Here is a 19511-nt window from a genome sequence, read left to right as displayed (position 1 = left end):
ACAACTCCAGCGTTTTCCTACGCACGCCTGCGTTTACCCGGACAACTCCAGCGTTTTCCTAAGCACGCCTGCGTTTACCCGGACAACTCCAGCGTTTTCCTACGCACGCCTGCGTTTACCCGGACAACTCCAGCGTTTTCCTACGCACGCCTGCGTTTACCCGGACAACTCCAGCGTTTTCCTACGCACGCCTGCGTTTACCCGGACAACTCCAGCGTTTTCCTACGCACGCCTGCGTTTACCCGGACAACTCCAGCGTTTTCCTACGCACGCCTGCGTTTACCCGGACAACTCCAGCGTTTTCCTATGCACGCCTGCGTTTACCCGGACAACTCCAGCATTTTCCTATGCACGCCTGCGTTTACCTGGACAACTCCAGCATTTTCCTATGCACGCCTGCCTTTACCTGGACAACTCCAGCATTTTCCTACGCACGCCTGCGTTTACCAGGACAACTCCAGCGTTTTTCCTATGCACGCCTGCGTTTTTCTTAACACTCCCACTAAACGCCTGGTTTCCACCCCAGGTGCCTACTTCCTGTCAATCGCCTTGCGAATGGCATGCAAACAGATAAAGTAGCAGGATTTCATAACAGCACATCTTGGAACCATACGTAAACGCAGTGTATCGATCATTGGCCACCATGCAATCGGGTTTGAATTACCCCTATTGTTCAGCATGACTACAGAGAGTAAAGTCACACTTCGGCGGTTCTCGAGAGTCCTGTGGTGATTTGCACACAGACCTCTTTACATCTCCCCTCTCTTAATAAACTCCATTATGTGAGAACAGTGGAAGAGTTTTTTCCAACCGGCAAAAAAAAACAGGTGCCTACTGGGGTGGTGTGCCATGCGGCTCACACTGAGGAAGGTCAATTACCCTGTAAGGGGTGGCACAAAAAGAACTATAGGTGGTGGAGCACTGAGGTATAAAGGGACTTGGATCCATTGGGTATTACAAGTTTTGTTCTATTTATTTTTCAAAGGTAAATTATCTCAAAGAACTATGTTGGACTAAATAAATAAAAACTATACAATATAAACAAGTGCACTAAATTGATTCACATTTAAAACATATTAAAATGAACATTTAGAGAGGCATGTATACTTAATATTTGGAGTCCTGCTTGTTCCTATTGTGCTGTGTAGTGGCAAGAGAAACTTGGTTCCCCAAGAAAGATCTGTTAATGAGTGGATCTGGTGCTGTGGGTGTCCATAAACCTTGCAGGATTTGTTTATCGCTAGAGGATGGTGTATTGGAGACGTCCTCACAATCAAGCAGGTTTTGTAATCCAAAATTGTTGCAGGTGGTGGTATCCCAATAAGTTTTATGCTGTTAACGATGATTGGATCAAAACATGGGGTAATGGTGGGTAATGGTGACCGAGCTGGTTCAATGCGGGAAATTCAAGGTAAACCTCTTAAATCTAAAGCTTAAAATATGCTGGTGCTTCTAACGCGTTTCGTTGTCCACTGACAACTTTATCAAAGTCAGTTGCCGAAATTCAAACTGCCGCTGTCATTGATTATTTATGAAGTCCTGTGGAGTGCTGCATTACTACCCTGTTAGTATATTGCCGGATCTGATGATATGAGCTGTTTGGGCACCCGATGCAATAAATCATTCCAGGGAGAGCCAGTCATCCTCTCTCAACACAGGGATGGTGAGGCGGCACTCCAAGGATTTTAAAAAGAGTCTGACACGGCTGTGTTCTGCTTCCAACGTTTCAAATCTTTTACTAGATTTTTCGTCAGGGATAACAAGTTACACAAACAGTTCTTACCTTATATAAGATCAGAGCACCAAGTGGCAGCGTGCAGCAGATCCCATTTTGATGATGTCATCGACTCACGGAGATTCCTGGCAATGGACCGCATAGCGCTAGTTGCCTCTGTCAGTGAGGCGCACCGCTAGCGTGCCGGTATCCATGGCAAACCGCCGCAGCGCCGTGCGTTCACAAGTCTGGGCTCTGCTGTTGTGCCGACTGGGGAGAGATAAGGAGAGTGAGATAGAGTAACCGCATCAAGAGAAGAAAAAACAAAAAGACAAAGAATATATACATTGCATGGGTTGTGATTCCTGTAGGGAACCATATCAAACAAAATACATTTAGGAAAAATACATCTAAGAAAAAAGCAAACTTAAAACACGCAAATGCTGTCGTATAAGGTCCAGAAAAAATTGTATGGTCGACTGGAAAGAAAGAAGGTTATATGGTGGTACATTAGTGTCCAAAAAAAAAATCTGCTAATGGGGTAAAGATTGCAGATAATAGAAAAACACATCCCTCGTAGAGATATGATCAAAAAAATATCAAAAGAATCAAGAAGATGACACATATCAATTTCAATCATTGCATGTACATATGGTCAAAGGTGACGGGAAAAAGGGGGATAAATATTTATGCCTCCAAAAAAATGTTGGTTACAGCAATCACGGAATCAATGTATCATCGGTGGGGGAGCCACTGTCTGTGATTCGGGAAATGTTTAGAAAAACGGGGCAAAGGATAATTGTACATTTAGTCCTTTGGGAGCTACTGTATTCAGTCTTGAGATCCAGCTTCTCTTTGTAATAATTTCTTCCCACGGTCGCCTCCTCTCACTGATGGTTCTACGTGGTCAATCAATTTGTATCTAAGTTGTGATAAGGAGTGTTTTGCCGTTTGGAAGTGCCGGGCTACCGGTTGATCCTTTTCTTTTCCTTCGCAAGCCAGTCTGATGCTGGATCTGTGTTGTCCAGCACGTTCCCTAAATGTGCATGTCGTTTTACCTATATATGCGAGTCCGCAGGGACATTTGATAATATAGATAACAAATCGACTTTGACATGAAAGAATATGGTTTATCTGTATCTTCTGGCCAGAGTGAGGATGTGTGAAAAAAGAGCCGCTTTCCATGTGTCGGCACGTTGCACAGCCGACACATTTTGTAGCAACCTGGACGTCTTGATAGAAAGTGTTCTTGATGTGGATTCATTTTATTAATGACGTCGTTTAGCACCAGCCAATCTTTCAAGTTCTTGCCACGTTTTTGGCATAACCTTCTTTCTTTCCAGTCGACCATACAATTTTTTCTGGACCTTATACGACAGCATTTGCGTGTTTTAAGTTTGCTTTTTTCTTAGATGTATTTTTCCTAAATGTATTTTGTTTGATATGGTTCCCTACAGGAATCACAACCCATGCAATGTATATATTCTTTGTCTTTTTGTTTTTTTCTTCTCTTGATGCGGTTACTCTATCTCACTCTCCTTATCTCTCCCCAGTCGGCACAACAGCAGAGCCCAGACTTGTGAACGCACGGCGCTGCGGCGGGTTGCCATGGATACCGGCACGCTAGCGGTGCGCCTCACTGACAGAGGCAACTAGCGCGATGCGGTCCATTGACAGGAATCTCCGTGAGTCGATGACGTCATCAGAATGGGATCTGCTGCACGCTGCCACCGGGAGACAGTTTTCACTTGGTGCTCTGATCTTATATAAGGTAAGAACTGTTTGTATAACTTGTTATCCCTGATGAAAAATCTAGTAAAAGATTTGAAACGTTGGAAGCAGAACACAGCCGTGTCAGACTCTTTTTAAAATCCTTGGAGTGCCGCCTCACCATCCCCGTGTTAATTCAGCTCTACCCAGAACTGGAGGAAGGCAACCAGGTCGCATTATCACTTGTTTACGGAGTGCCGGTCCATTGGACAGATTTGTATGAAGCACACATCATTGTGAAGCTTGGACAAGGCAACCGTCTTCTTTTGCTCAGATTGGATACCAATGCTCACAGTCTTGCAACTGGGAGTGCTTTATCAGTGTCTAAAACATCTATATTGCCACGCAAACTATGTCTCAGGTCCCCACAGTAAGTGGATTTTCGGTGATCAGCCTGGACAAAAAGGACTTATTAAGCTTTTCAGACTCAGATAGAGAAGGCATACTGACTAAAGACACATTGAGGTCTGTAGCAGGAGCAGACTCAAATGAGGACTTATATCACCTCCTGCTTAAACTAAAGAAAAAGGAAGTTGACTACCATCTCCACGCTGTGAGCCTATCTGATTACCACCGTGATCAGAAAATACCCAGGGGCTTTCGCCTCAAAAATATCCCCACCATAGGAAGGAATAACACTGAGTTCTGCCGCCGTTGGGTGGCAGTACTCAACAAATGCTCCATGGACTTAACGCTCCTCGTAATAGAGGAATCTACTAAGATCATGACCAAAACCAAAATTAAAATAGACACTCTTGAATCCACTGCCATTCCAACTCTTGCTGATGACAAAAATAAAATGTGGCTTGACAAACTTAAAACCAGCGTGGATAACTACAAAAAAGAATTGATAAAATATAAAAAAAAAAAAATTAATAAGGGTCGACAGAAATTACCAAGAGCAATCTGTCTACCCGTGGGCCACGGGTCAGTATCCATATAGGCACCAGCGCCAAACAAGGACTCGACGCCCCTATCGCCAGCGGGACCCTGAATCTGAAAACACCGGTGGCAATAGCTCCACACAGAGTGAAAACGAGGGCAACACCAGAAGACCCCCTTTAGGGGTAATCACCCGGACAGGCGCAGGAGTAGGAACACCCGCCGCGGCGGGCAAAGCGCGAGGGCGACAAAAACGCAATACAAAGAAGTAAACATGATAGTCAACCTCTCCGATCATCACCTATCTGACACTGAAAAGCAACTCCTTAACAAAGGACTTACATTTGTCCCAACCACCCACTTTAGAGAGTTTGACTGGAAAGTCGATCTGAGCCGACATCATCGGAATTTAAAATTGAAGGAATACTTCTCTAACTCACAAGAGTCACATGATCTTCAAAACACTAATCCCTTCAAGAGAAAATCCAATTTCGAACCCCAAAGCTTTAACCCTTCGATTAAATGCTACAACCGACTACTGGATGACACCATAATGCAAGGTGTAAAGAAACTTCCCATGGATGGAGTGAATTTCAACAACTTGAGCAAACAAGAGATGGAAGCCTTAAAAAGCCTCAGTGAGAATCAAAATCTCACTATAAGAACAGCAGATAAAGGAGGGGCATTAGTCCTACAGAATAAATTATCCTACATTGCTGAATTAGACCGACAATTAAGCGACTCAACGGTGTATGAAAAAATTGGACATAACCCCACTGCAACGTTCAAACAAGAGATTGACAACATCTTGGTATCAGCACTAAATGAAGGCATCATCAACAAACAAACCCATGAAGCTCTGAAAGTTGATTATCCAGTGGTCCCTCTACTATACAGTCTGCCCAAAATCCACAAAAATTTAACAGCACCCCGTCAATTATCTCGGCCAGTGATTCGCTATACAGTACAATAGCAAAATACGTGGATTACTGGCTGCAACCAGTGATACAGGCAGAGAAAACTTACTTGAAAGACACCACAGATTTGCTAATAAAGCTGCAGAACTTGGGAGAATTACCCAATGATTGCCTACGCTGCTGTATAGATGTTATAAGCCTATACACCAACATCCCCCACAGGGAAGGACTAGAATCCGTGGAAACCATCTTACAAAACAATGAAAACTACAGAGGACAAACATCAAGTTTTTACTGATGCTCCTGGAGAAAACACTTACCAGAAACTTATTTTACTTTAATGTGGAGTATTACCTCCAAAACAGGGGTGTACAATGGGTAGCAACACAGCGCCAGCCTTCGCCAACGCACACATGTTTGTCACTGAAAGAAAACTCTTTCTAAATAACCCCATGGTGCAAGAACACATCTTATTCTTTACAAGATTCATTGATGATATCCTGCTTTTGTGGACGGGCACCAGACAAGAATTTGAAGATAACATGGTGGAAATTAACCTGATGGACCCAACCATCAAATTCACACATGAGTGCAGTGTAACCCAAGTCCACTTTCTTGATGTCATGATAACCAAAGAAGAAAACCATCTCAACACAAATGTCTACACAAAACCGACAGACACCAACACCTTCCTTCACTCCAACAGCCATCATCCAATTTCAATGAAAAAAGGTATACCTTTTTCCCAGTTCTTACGGATACGTAGAATTACCAGCGATGAAGCTAAAGCAGATGGGGAAATGGACAAACTCCTTGAAAAATTTGTTCAAAGGGGATACAAAAGGATGGAATTATTGGCAGCAAAAAGAAAGGCTCTTGCCATAAATCGCATAGAGTGCTTACAAACTAAACCAAAAACTGAGCAATCTATTCTTCCATTCGTGACAACCTTCTCTACAGCCAGTAATCTTATTTCAAAGACCACCAAGAAATTCTGGCCAATTGTATCCAACGACCCAGCACTGAAACAACTTAAAAATACCCGCATATTAAATTGCCAAAAACGTGGCAAGAACTTGAAAGATTGGCTGGTGCGAAACGATGTCACTAATAAAATGAATCCACATCAAGAACACTTTCTATCAAGACGTCCAGGTTGCTACAAAATGTGTCGGCTGTGCAACGTGCCGACACATGGAAAGCGGCTCTTTTTTCACACATCCTCACTCTGGCCAGAAGATACAGATAAACCATATTCTTTCATGTCAAAGTCGATTTGTTATCTATATTATCAAATGTCCCTGCGGACTCGCATATATAGGTAAAACGACATGCACATTTAGGGAACGTGCTGCACAACACAGATCCAGCATCAGACAGGCTTGCAAAGGAAAAGAAGTGGATCAACCGGTAGCCCGGCACTTCCAAACGGCAAAACACTCCTTATCACAACTTAGATACAAATTGATTGACCACGTAGAACCATCAGTGAGAGGAGGCGACCGTGGGAAGAAATTATTACAAAGAGAAGCTGGATCTCCAGACTGAATACAGTAGCTCCCAAAGGACTAAATGAACAATTATCCCGTTTTTCTAAACATTTCCCGAATCACAGACAGTGGCTCCCCCACCGATGATACATTGATCCCGTGATTGCTGTAACCAACATTTTTTTGGAGGCATAAATATTTATCCCCCTTTTTTCCGTCACCTTTGACCATATGTACATGCAATGATTGAAATTGATATGTGTCATCTTCTTGATTCTTTTGATCTTTTTTTGATCATATCTCTACGAGGGATGTGTTTTTCTATTATCTGCAATCTTTACCCATTAGCAGATTTTTTTTTGGACACTAATGTACCACCATATAACCTTCTTTTTTTCCAGTCGACCATACAATTTTTTCTGGACCTTATACGACAGCATTTGCGTGTTTTAAGTTTGCTTTTTTCTTAGATGTATTTTTCCTAAATGTATTTTGTTTGATATGGTTCCCTACAGGAATCACAACCCATGCAATGTATATATTCTTTGTCTTTTTGTTTTTTCTTCTCTTGATGCGGTTACTCTATCTCACTCTCCTTATCTCTCCCCAGTCGGCACAACAGCAGAGCCCAGACTTGTGAACGCACGGCGCTGCGGCGGGTTGCCATGGATACTAGCACGCTAGCGGTGCGCCTCACTGACAGAGGCAACTAGCGCGATGCGGTCCATTTACAGGAATCTCCGTGAGTCGATGACGTCATCAGAATGGGATCTGCTGCACGCTGCCACCGGGAGACTGTTTTCACTTGGTGCTCTGATCTTATATAAGGTAAGAACTGTTTGTATAACTTGTTATCCCTGACGAAAAATCTAGTAAAAGATTTGAAACGTTGTAAGCAAAACACAGCCGTGTCAGACTCTTTTTAAAATCCTTGGAGTGCCGCCTCACCATCCCGTATATATATATATATATATATATATATATATATATATATATATATATGTAGGCTCTATGTAAATAACTGTGAACAATTGAATACATTATGATTAATCAGATATAGCCAGCAGGTAACATGTAGAGCAGACCGGCCTCGTGGACTAAGCACAGCTTAGAGGGATAATGACGGGGAAGCTGATAATTGATATTGGCGATGTGTCAGGGTTAGGCTTGGTAAGCTGCCACACCCGGGATGATCCTGTTTTGCTCACCCCGAGTGCAGAGCGAAGGGTCACTGTCCAGCTTTCGCTACGTGGCCCAAGTCACAGGTGTGGGGTTACATGAAGCACTGTGATTGTTTTTGGAGGCAGCACAATGAAGGGAATAATAAAAAACAGAGATGGATATATATATATTATATATGGATGTTCGATCTAATAACACTAAAACTGTTAAACGTGGACACACCTCATATACATGTACACATATGGTGATTGTAGCCTGTATAGGGTGGGTGCCTATAGGGCACTCTTGGCTCACCCCTGGACAGATACAGCACATTTAACAGCCCTTGCAGTAATAAAAAAAAAAAAAAAAAAGGGCAGCTCCCCTGGTCTGATACAGGACACATGGGGGCACCCCTGGAATTATACGGCACACATGCGGGCACCCCTGGACTGATATGGGACACTGGGCAGCACAGCTGGACTGATATGGCACACTTTGCAGGTTAAGGGGGAAAAAAAACTTTTTTTATTTAAATGTCCCCCACAGTAGTCCCATATAACAGCCCCCCTTTAGTAGTAGCCTTAGTAATGCCCCCTTAGTAGCTGTAACCTGAATAGTTTTCCACTCAGTAGTTCCCCTTTAGTAGATGTACAAAAGTTCCTGAACCATTAGTTCCCCCTTAGTAAATGTACCTTTAGATTCCCGACTTTTACAGTTGTCCCCCTTGAACAGCCCCACTCAGTTTATGCAGCCTCTATTTGGTCCCCCATTAGTTGCCCCTCCTTAGTATATCCCCCCACAGTGTTTTTTTGTGCCCCATAGGTTTATATTCTGTGCAGACAGCGCGGCCACATCCGTGCTGTCTGACTTCTACATGCAGAATGAAGATGGCGCCGGAGCCGGACCTTTTATAGAGATCTGAATCCGACACAGGATGATGACGTTTTGGCCTCGATTTGGACTCCTGAAAATGGCGGGACCCGGCGAACTCCTCGGATCCGGCCTCGGATAAGGTAAGTACGTGGGGGTTCGGATCTCTAGGATCCGCTCATCCCTATATACAACCCTTCGATTTTGACCACATCTGTGTGATAAATCCCATGATTGCATGCACATCGAGCTTTACCGCGCACTTACACTAGCTCTATAGAGATGTGTGTGATATCTAAAGGGTACAACTACTAAAGGGGAACTAATGGTGCAGGAACTTTTGTGCATCTACTAAGGGGGAACTACTGAAGAGGAAACTATACTAAGTTGAAAACTACTGAGGGAACAACTACTAAGGGCCGCCGCCTCCTCTAGCATCCTCAAAAACTGTCTGCAGTATGGGGGCAGCCATTTTCTAAGTGTCACTTTTCATTATAGCAGCAGGAGCCGGTGCCGGGAGAGACAGGACCGTGACCGCAGATGCGGCAGGCCAGGTACAGGCAGACAGCAGTGGGTAACTATAGCCCTGCAGACCCCCCCCCCCCCCCCCCGGCGCCCACACTTTCTCTGCGCCTCCCCGCCCCCCTAGTGCAGTATTTCAGTGAAATGTACAGTTAATTTTCCTTTAATGAGCAAACGATACATCAGATCAATACAAAGCCTGTGCAACACTTATCAGTTGAACCACTGTTTCCTTTTACCAAATGAGGCTGCATTCTCTGGTTCTTTAAACATTGTAATAGCAGATGTGTGACCCCAAGGATGTTCTGATGTCACATAATACTTATACTTCTATATAATAAATAAAGACACGGAGACTTGAATTTGGCAGAACAGTTGTTAGCTGAATTTTATTTAGAAAGAATTTTTTATGCTAATTTTTGTTTTTAATTTGTTTGTTTATTTATATTTATTTTTATTTTATTTTTGTATTTTTAATGGTGGCCCAGAAAAGAGCGGCTTTTAACTAAGCTCCACCCAAAACCCATGCATAATCGGTCTAACATAGAAAGCGGTATCCACTCAACCTACATCACTGGCTGCCCACTCCTCCGAGTGGGTTCGCCATCCCCGGTCGGGTAATCTAGCGAAGGCCTAAGCCAAATGAGAGGCGAGCGCACCGCAACATGACCCAATACGCAATAACATAACTTGATAAACCTCTTGAATCAATAACTTGCCGCTCTTTCCCGCCAACGCGGGGCCTCTAGCCAGAGGCACCCGCCCGCCACCTATTACAGGACTGAACCTACAACTGCAAGCAAGTCCTCGATGAACCAATACAGACCCTCCTTAACTAGATGAATCCCGTCCGGCCTAAAGAGCTGATGATGCCTAAACTTTATACGCTCGTGTGGTACCACAGCCCCCCCAGTTCCGATCACCCATTTAGCAACAGCTGAATTCAATTTCTTCCTGGCCTCATCTATGGCCCTACAGTCTCTCGCACCTCTCCAACACAACCGGGGGTACACAAAGGACCAGATCAGGGTGCATCCAGGCCAGGCACCCTTAATGGCAGCCAGGTCATCAATAATCAGGGCCCGCAACTGCAATTGGGACATTTTCCCAAGATCGTTACCACCAAGGTGTATAACCAATACTTCTGGCAAGCCAAACCACTTCACCTTCAGGAATGCCCTTAGCTCGCGCCAGGACATTCCTCTCACGCCCATCCACCTCACCAAATGACCAAAATCACACGCAGGGCCCTCGCCTGCAGTTATCAACCTGGCCGCCCAATGCACAAAGGAGTGCCCAACTATCCATACTCTGCATGCATCGTAGCCCACACCTATAAAGAAGGAGATGTTTAACATCAGTTAGCACCTGCCTCTAGAATTCCGGAACATTAATTCACTAATTTTAGAAGGGTCTGCCAAAAGAAAAAAGGAATTTGGTGGTTGTTGCACAATTTGGTGCTTAAATGCTTCAATACCAATTGAAGCCACTCCTGGACACAGAAGGGAAGCCACAAACAAAGGGAGGAATGGGTTTGGATGGGAGTTTGGAAAACAAGGGATTACTCGGCCGGAGGAAAAAAACGTCTGAACCTGCTGAGGGACTCTTAATTGAAGCCGAATTAGCCGAATTAGAGATAGCCGAATTCAGTCCGTCAGTTCAGGTAAAAAAGCGTGAAAACTCCGGACGCTGGCCCAACAACAGAGCGTGGCTAATCCCCGAGTAGGAAACAATCGGGCAGGGGTAACATAGGAGTACAACCACACAGCTGGAAACCATACATGCACAGACCGTTTAGGGCAGGAGGTGAGGCCTAATATACTTTCTGTATGTCGCTGAGCGCCAACGCCCTAGCCTCTTAATATCCTTAACTGACCGGCCAGCGCTGGCAGCAGATGTTGCAGCTCCAATTCTGAAGGAGTGGGTGCCAAATTCCCCTGGCGACAAACCCAGGCTACCCAAGCATTTCCTGAGCATCCAGGTAAATTGATATCTAGTCAAGGGAGATCCATCGTAATGTACCAACCATGACTCAGCCCCTGCTGGTCGTACCAGTGCATAACGCTCGGCCATTGCCACCGGACAAGCTGAATTGGGTATAACAGAGGCTATATGCACCCACGTCCCTCTCGCTGCTTGGTCAGTTTTGGATCGCCTAATCCTGCACCAAAGAGACCCTGCATCTATGCGAATGTCTGTACATAACAGCGCAGCAACCTTAACTTTCGATGCCGCAACCAGCTCTAATATTCTAAACGCCCCATGGAAGGCCATGGAAAAGGCTAAACTGAACAGTAGCGTCTCAAACTCGGAGTCCGCAAACAAACTAATTTTATCCAACAAGGATAACAAAAGAGGGAAGCTAATGGGGCGCCTGCAATCGGGAGCTACAAGAGCAATGCGAGCCCAACCCTTCAAAGCCCTACGCACTAGGAAGCACTTTGTAAAATCATGCTTCCCTTTCAGCTGCGCAAAAAATGATATTCCTGCCAGGTACCGTGCTGCGACAGCTCTAGATTTACCTGCCTTGTACAGACCCCAGACAAAAGATAGGAATAGCTTGCTACCCCGCATACCTGGCTGTGCTGACCCTCCAGAAAAAGCCTCCCATTCCGACCAAGCCTGGCGGTATGTTCTAAGAGTAGCCGGCGCTACCGATAATTCCGCTAGCCCCTCCAGTCCGGGCTGATGACCTGCCAAATATAAACCGGGCACGAGACCCCAACAACGTCAGCATCAGGCGCCAGCTCTCTAAAGCGTTCCCACTGAAATCGCGAAAGCGCGTCAGCTACTCCGTTCTGAGTGCCCGGGACATGCCTAGCTCTAAAGAGGATGTTAAAACGTAGACATTGCAGGAATAGCTGTGCCAACACTCTTAGCACTAAAGGCGACTTGGCCTTTTGGTTGTTAATCGCATGCACTGTGCTGTAGTTGTCGCACCAAAAGAGTACACTGCGATTAGCAAGCCGTGTGCCCCAGATTTCCATTGCCACCATGATGGGGAACAGCTCAAGGAGCAACATGTCCTTCGTGAGGCCCTTAGCAGACCACGAAGGGGGCCATGCCTGCGCGCACCAACTACCGTCCAAAAAGCATCCAAACCCTGTCGCGCCAGCAGCATCAGTAAATAGCTGCAGGGAGCAGTTGTCAATCACGGGAGCCAGCCAGATACGAATGCCGTTGAAGTCCTCTAAAAAGGTTGCCCAGACAGCTAGGTCGCGCCTGATCTCAGCGGATAGTCGCACTAGATGGTGAGCTCTGGCTACTCCAGAGGTTGCTCTCTCTAACTTCCTACAGAACAGCCTACCCATTGGGATGACTCTACAGGCAAAGTTGAGCTGGCCTAGTAGCGACTGAGCCTGGCGCAACGTAATCTTACGGGAATCACAGCATGCATCAATGACTCCTTTCAGCTTGGTAACTTTTTCCAGAGGTAAACAGCAATGTCCTAAAACTGTGTCCATCTGGATCCCCAGGAACGACAGGCAGGTCATAGGGCCCTCGGTTTTGTCTTCCGCGATTGGCACCCCAAACTGCGAGAAGACAGAACGAACCGTCTCTAACAATACAGCGCAGTTTTTGGAACCAGCAGGGCCAACGCAAAGGAAATCATCCAGGTAGTGAGCGATCCCGCTCATCCCCGATGATTTTTCCACGCACCAATGCAAAAAGCTACTGAACTTCTCGAAAAAGGCACAGGATACGGAGCACCCCATCGGCAAACACTTGTCGATGAAGTACTCCTCACCTATGCGGAAGCCCATGTACCTAAAAGCATCGGGGTGCAAGGGCATGCGACGAAAAGCCGATTCAATATCAACCTTCGCCATCAGTGCCCCCGCCCCGTTGGCCCGGACCATCTCTAGTGCGTCATCAAACGACTGATAGGTCACTGAACAGAATTCCTCCGGGATGGCATCGTTAACAGATGAGCCCGCTGGATAAGAAAGGTGCTGGATAAGTCTGTACTTACCAGGAACTTTCTTTGGCACTACCCCAACAGGGGATAGAATTAGATTGGGCAGGGGAGAAGAAGGGAAGGGCCCGGCCATGCGACCTAAACGCAGCTCGGTGTCAACCTTGTCCCTTAAAACTGAGGACAAGGCGCGAGCAGACTGAAGATTTTTAAACTTTCCCCCAACCACTTCGCTCTGTATAGGGAGGTGAAAACCCTCAGCAAAACCTTGTAACAGAAAAACAGCGGAATCTTTGTCCGGGTATTGGCGGAGCCATGGTGACATGGCTTCCACCCTTACCGGAGTAAAGGCTCTATCTAGGGTTGCCTGACGTTGAAGGCCTTGGTGCTGCCGAGGCAACCGCCCCTCGAGAGGGGCGGCCTCCTCGAAAGCAGTTAAATTTCGGATGATTCCCTGAACAGTTGATGCAGACGTGCTTGTAACGGCACCGCTGCCCCTGATTGCAGAAAGAGTTGTTAAAGCCATAGCATTTTCCTTTGGCAGCACTCGGTGTAAAGGACCTCCCGCCTGTGGGGAAACGCTTCGGCCCGGCTGTGTCACTCCCTGTGGTACGCTGAGTCACCGCTGTGGCAGGAGTTGCAGCGACAATAGCTCGCGTGCTCTCCACCGCCTCCACGGGAGTCCTGGTGAGGGCCATCCAGACTTCATTGTCCTTACACCCAAAATCTATGACATGTAAGCAGTCCTGCTTGCGGCGGAACTGCTCATCGTATGTCCTCCACGCTACCCCACCATATGTGCGTCTCATCTCATGAACCATGTGAATGTATCGAATGATGTTCATATGTTCCCTTGGCCTATCCTCCAGATAACATGCGGAGAAAACACAGAATCCCGCCAGCCAATTATCATAAGAGCGGAAAGCCTCCGCTCCTATGCCTCCCTTTGCCTTAGCAGCTTTGTAGGCTTTTTTGGACTCGTCAGTTAGACTGAACAAGTCCACAAATTCCCCTTTCTGAATTTTTGACCTACAGCTTTCCCTAAGACCCCTAAGCACAGCAGTGTAGTCGCAGTGCACGACCCCTGGCAGATTGCGGCGCTTGCGCTCCCTCTTAGTAATTGATGCTGCCCGCTTACGCTTGCGACTGAGGGCCTGACGACCCGCCTCCTTTTTAGCATATTTGGCAGCCTGCTTGCGCGCCTTCTTAGCACTGCCTACCTCAGATCCACCAGCAGATGAGGAGGAGGAGGAAGAGGAAAAACGACTAGACCCAGACCCCACTGTGGATGAATACGCCACTGAATCAGCCCCCTCATCAGTATTCTCCTCACCTGTAGACTCAGGCTGTGCCGCCCAGGTGTCGTCGTCTGTGTCATCGTCCAAATCCTTCGTCCACAGGGTCAGCCTCTCTCTCATCAGGATCTGAGGAAACAACAGACAAAGGCCGGGAGGGCCTTTCTGCCCTGCCCCGGCCCGACCTGCGACCACTAGAAGCAACGTTAGCATCCTGCCTGCGAGAAGATCTAGGCCTGGGACCGTGCCCAGAGGGGCTGATGTTTCTAAAAGCCCTTACAAATTCCGCACAACCAGGAATGGCTTGCCCCCTAGCAGAAGATCCGCGATTGGCAGACCGTGATGCACCGGCCTCCCCAGGACCCTCCTCTATCAAGGGAGCCAGAGCCCCCGCCATTGATGATAATGCAGCAGATAATAAGGCCGGATCAAATGCAGCAGGAGAACGCCTGCGTGCATTGCTGGACCCCCTTATGGGATCCCTTTCCCTGCTAGCACTCCTGGGCAACCTACTACTCCTAGTGCTACTGTTACCCCTTGATCTAGGGGGAGCCTGTGTCTCATCCTCTTCTTCATGACTCTGCCTATCCCATGACGGCCTATAGCCGTACATGGGGGTCTCAGGATCAGGGGAAGGGGAAATGCCCCTCTGAGACTCCCCTGACCCGCCCTCTGGCCCTGTGTCAGCGCTTTCTAAAACCCCCCTGCGGCCTCCTGAGCGACTAGGCCCGGGCGCCATGTTGCCGGCTCGCGCTGAGCTGCGTAATGGCCGCCGGTCTGGGCTAGCCATCACGCTGGCTTCAGCAGCGCTATTCGTGACCCTGCCGCCTCCCGTGCTCCCCGCCCCGCGAGCAGCGCGGCGGGCGCAGTCCACAGACCTGCGCCCACCGCGTGATGTGGCTCTGCCGCGTCTGGCCGGCTGCACACGCCGCGGACCGCCGTCATCAGCCGGCGCCCGCTGCGCCGCAGGCCCCGTCACGCGGCCTCTCCCCGAGCGCCCGGCAGCAGTGCTTAGGCGTCCCCTACCTCGCTCGGACGCCTGGAACGCCTGGGGGAAGCTGCTCTCAACCAAGGCAAGGCCGCGGCGGGCGCTTGCTGAACCATCACGCCCGCCGCGCGACGCCCTCCGCCCGCTAGCCGCCGCCAGCTCCAAGTCAGGGAGCGCAGGGACCGCAGCATCCGCCACGCTGCCCCTACGCCCTCCCCCGGAGCCACCAGCGGCACACAGAGCAGGATTGCCTTCATGAGGTGAGGACGCAGCCCCCCTCCCTGAACCCAAGGCCTCCGCAAAGCGGGCGGGCGGCCTCACAGCACGCCTTGAGCGACTGGGGGCAGAGCGGGACATGTTCCTAACGAAATGGGGTGCACAGAACTAGGGGTGAAATGTAATGTAAATGGGCCTAACCTGCAGAGCAGAAAAAACGTGTACTCACTCAGAAAATTTTCTGGAAGAAGAGGAAGACTCCTCCTACTCCCAGAGTAATGATTAGAGCCAACAACCCAAATTCAAGGCAGCCATAGGCTCTCCATGTCACATGACCTCTAAGGTCACACCCAGCTATCATGTTTAATCTCCTCCATGCCTATGCAGCCATTATGTTTTTCTTCCCACTGTAACATGCAGTGACCAATAAGAATAATATGTACTAACCCGTAGGCAAAGCTAGGGCCGTGTTTGAGTGAGAAACAGATGTTTATAAAAGGCTTTCTATATTAATATTTTATTGGAGATTTAGTGAAAACAGGGTCTGATTGTAATCGGCAGCCAGACTAACAGAAAGTGGCACAAAGATCCAGAAATACCACATCAGATTTGATATAAACGGGAGGAGGGTCGAAGGGAACAGAAGGAACGGGGAAGTGTAAGGTGGGGAGGAAGGGAATGATCCAGGAACTCTCTAAAAGGGAGAGAGGACTTGGAGGTAACAAGGATCTCATGTAGGGTGCAAACAGGCGGATATTCAAAGGGAGGGGATCTGGGTGTTCTTGAATAGGGGCCAGGGCTCGTGGTTCTCATACTTTTCTAATGGATTTAGAACACTTCTTTTGCTCACCATGAACTCCATGTGATATACAGTAAATGCTGTATTCTACAAGGCAGAGTGGGGGATTGGGAAGGTCGCCAAGAAGCTGGGATTTGTCAGGCGGTGGAAGAAAGAATTATTTGTTTTTATGTTGTAATTGTATTGCCTTTGTGACACTTACTCGGATACAGTTGAACATTTGGAAGATAAAGTCAATGTGTAAAATGAAATATTAAATATATCTGCTAACAGGTATGTATATAGGGCAGTGGTTCCCAAACGGTGTGCCTAGGCACCCTGGGGTGCCTCAGGACACTTGCAGGGGTGCCTTGGGTTGGTGGACCATGATTAATTCATATTAGTTATGGTCAATGTACCAGACAAAAGCAGTGCTAGTGGCTGCCAATTATAACATATGTGGACAAACAGAAGCAAATACTGTCCCTCACCAGATAACTGTGACATATTTAAACTCAATGCACTTCATTTAATATTTTTTTTTCTGAATTTCTCAATAAGAAACATTTGGCCTAGGGGTGCCTTGAAAACATTTTGATGCTCTAGGGTTCCATGATTCAAAAAAGTTTGGGAACCCCTGATATAGGGGGTGATTCATTAACGATCGTCCCCGTTCCGATGTTTAGGGGACGGCGTGTGCACAATTATGTTTCAAACTCGCGGAGACATTCGCTTCAGACAGGGAGGTCCGGGGGGTCATCCCCTTAAAAACGCTGGGTGTTCCCCTCGGAATGAAGGCATGTCGTTGCCTGTGTGGGGCAGGCGGCTGACATCAAATGAGGACCATCAAATGATTTGTCGTCCAGGCAGCCGCTTGTGTTCTTGTACCGGGCGTTCGGGCGGGTGGCCTTAACCTATTTGCTAGGCTGCCTGCCAAACAGATCTGAACCAGGGCCTTAGTCTCATCTCCTTTCCACATGCTGCTGATATACACGGCAGGACCAATGTTCCCAGAAGCCAAGTGTCCTGTTATAAATGTATGTATTAGGAGAGTGGGAAGCAGGACCCAGGGGAAACCCACTGTCACCAGGAGAACACGCAGACTACGTCCAGAGGGCATCCTGGCTGCAATCAGAGCCAAGTGCCAGCACTGAGCGTAACAGTGATAACCCAGCCCCATGCTGCCTAGATGGCATCATGTAGTGTAGATAGGAGCCTGGCACAGAAGGGGTTACTTGGCTCCACACTAATAGACAGGAGAGAACTTGTCCTGTACAATACCTGGTGTAAGGAGACATTCCTGAACAGTGACACATTACACTGTAGCTGGACCCCAAGGCCCCGCCTCTTATGGAAACGCCCAGAATGGCAGCATGCAGAATCATAACAGTAAGATTTCATTGGAGAAAATCACCACACTTTCATGGAAAGCAGATTTCCCGGGGAGGGAAAGTCACATTTCGGGGCGTTGCTTATTTCGTGAAGGGGTGCAGAGCATTTTCCATTTCTCAGAAGATCTTGAATCTTAAACCGTTAACCCTTAAATTGCCTTCTCAGAGGCACTTGGGGAGCCTGCACGGTTATAAGGAGCCTTCCCATAATGCACTGCCTTTAACACCTCGCCACCCTGCACATTTTAAGTAATGTAAAAAAAACACCATTCAAATACACAAAAACGACCCGTGGAATATAGTCAGGACGGTGACTCATTGCTGATAGCTTAGTCACAAAGGAAGCTCACTCACTTTAGTACCAAATCTGGAAAGCTGCACAGAAGGAAGGAAGGGAGTGGTAGTGGGATTACCCCACAAAATGTGCACACGTTCAAAAGCCAAGTTTTGTTCAATAAATTAAATATTATTATTATCCTTCATTTATATGGTGCCACAAGGGATCCACAGGGCCCAATTACATAGTACATCAATAAGCAAAATAAGAACACAAAGGGCGAGATGCATGAAAGTAAAAAAATGCAGCCAATCTTCCTAAAATGCAGTTTTCAGAGGTTTGGCCGCAGCCCCCATATGCACCAAGGGCTTGGATGTGGTGGGCAATGTGATTTTAAAACCAGCGTTGCCCATAGAACGAACCAAACAAAATGCGTTATTGAGCGCTGATTGATACTTATTCTAAGCTGCAGCAGTTTCGAAAAAGTGGAGATTACCAAACCCCTTGTATTCCAAAACCAATGAAAAGCTAAATCAAAAGAGCACTGCTCAGAATATTAAATATTATTTATTAAAATAACACACAATGATGGCTATTGACAAACAAAACATTAAAATAAAATTAAATTTCAATTGTATATAAACACTCTTGCAGGGCCGCCAACAGGGGGGTGCTGTGGGTACAGCTGTCTCGGGCCCCGGCCTCTGGAAGTGCCGGCAGCTCATTTTGCCCATAGCAACCCTCTACTGTTTTGGTCCTCACTCAGCAGGTCTCGAACCACAGGCTTCTTCAATGGAGGATGCCGGCGGCCAATTAAAATGCTGCACTGGCTTTTGAGCCAATCAGAGCTTGTGTAATGTTAGCCAATCATAGCGGATGCCGGTACACATGCTCTGATTGGCTCACCATCCGGTGCTGCATTTTAATTGGCCATCAGCGTCCTCCATTGAAAAAGCATGTGTTTTGGGATCTGCTGAGTGAGGATCAAGTCTGGCGGTAAGTTAAAGGAGGGGGGCATGGGAGTGCACTGACAGCTCCCATGGGGAGATGGGACCACGCTGACAGTTCGGGTGGAAGGGGGGAGCGCACTGACAGCTCTGGGGGGAAGGGGGGGGGGCCGGACTGGTAATCAGTCCTGGGCCCCAAAATTCCTAGTGGCAGCCCTGCACTCTTGTGTTGTCAAGTGTCCTTAATTAAAACCTGCACGACTCCTTAAACTTGAATAATTAGTTGTTAGTATTGCATGCAATGACTCGTGGATTCTCCTCGGATAGTTAGATTCATACTTGCCGACTTTTAAAAACTCCTCTCCGGGAGAAGC

This window comes from Crinia signifera, chromosome 9, assembly GCF_055691185.1.
Source record: "Crinia signifera chromosome 9, ASM5569118v1, whole genome shotgun sequence".
Taxonomy (NCBI): domain Eukaryota; kingdom Metazoa; phylum Chordata; class Amphibia; order Anura; family Myobatrachidae; genus Crinia; species Crinia signifera.
This window is presented reverse-complemented; position numbering follows the sequence as displayed.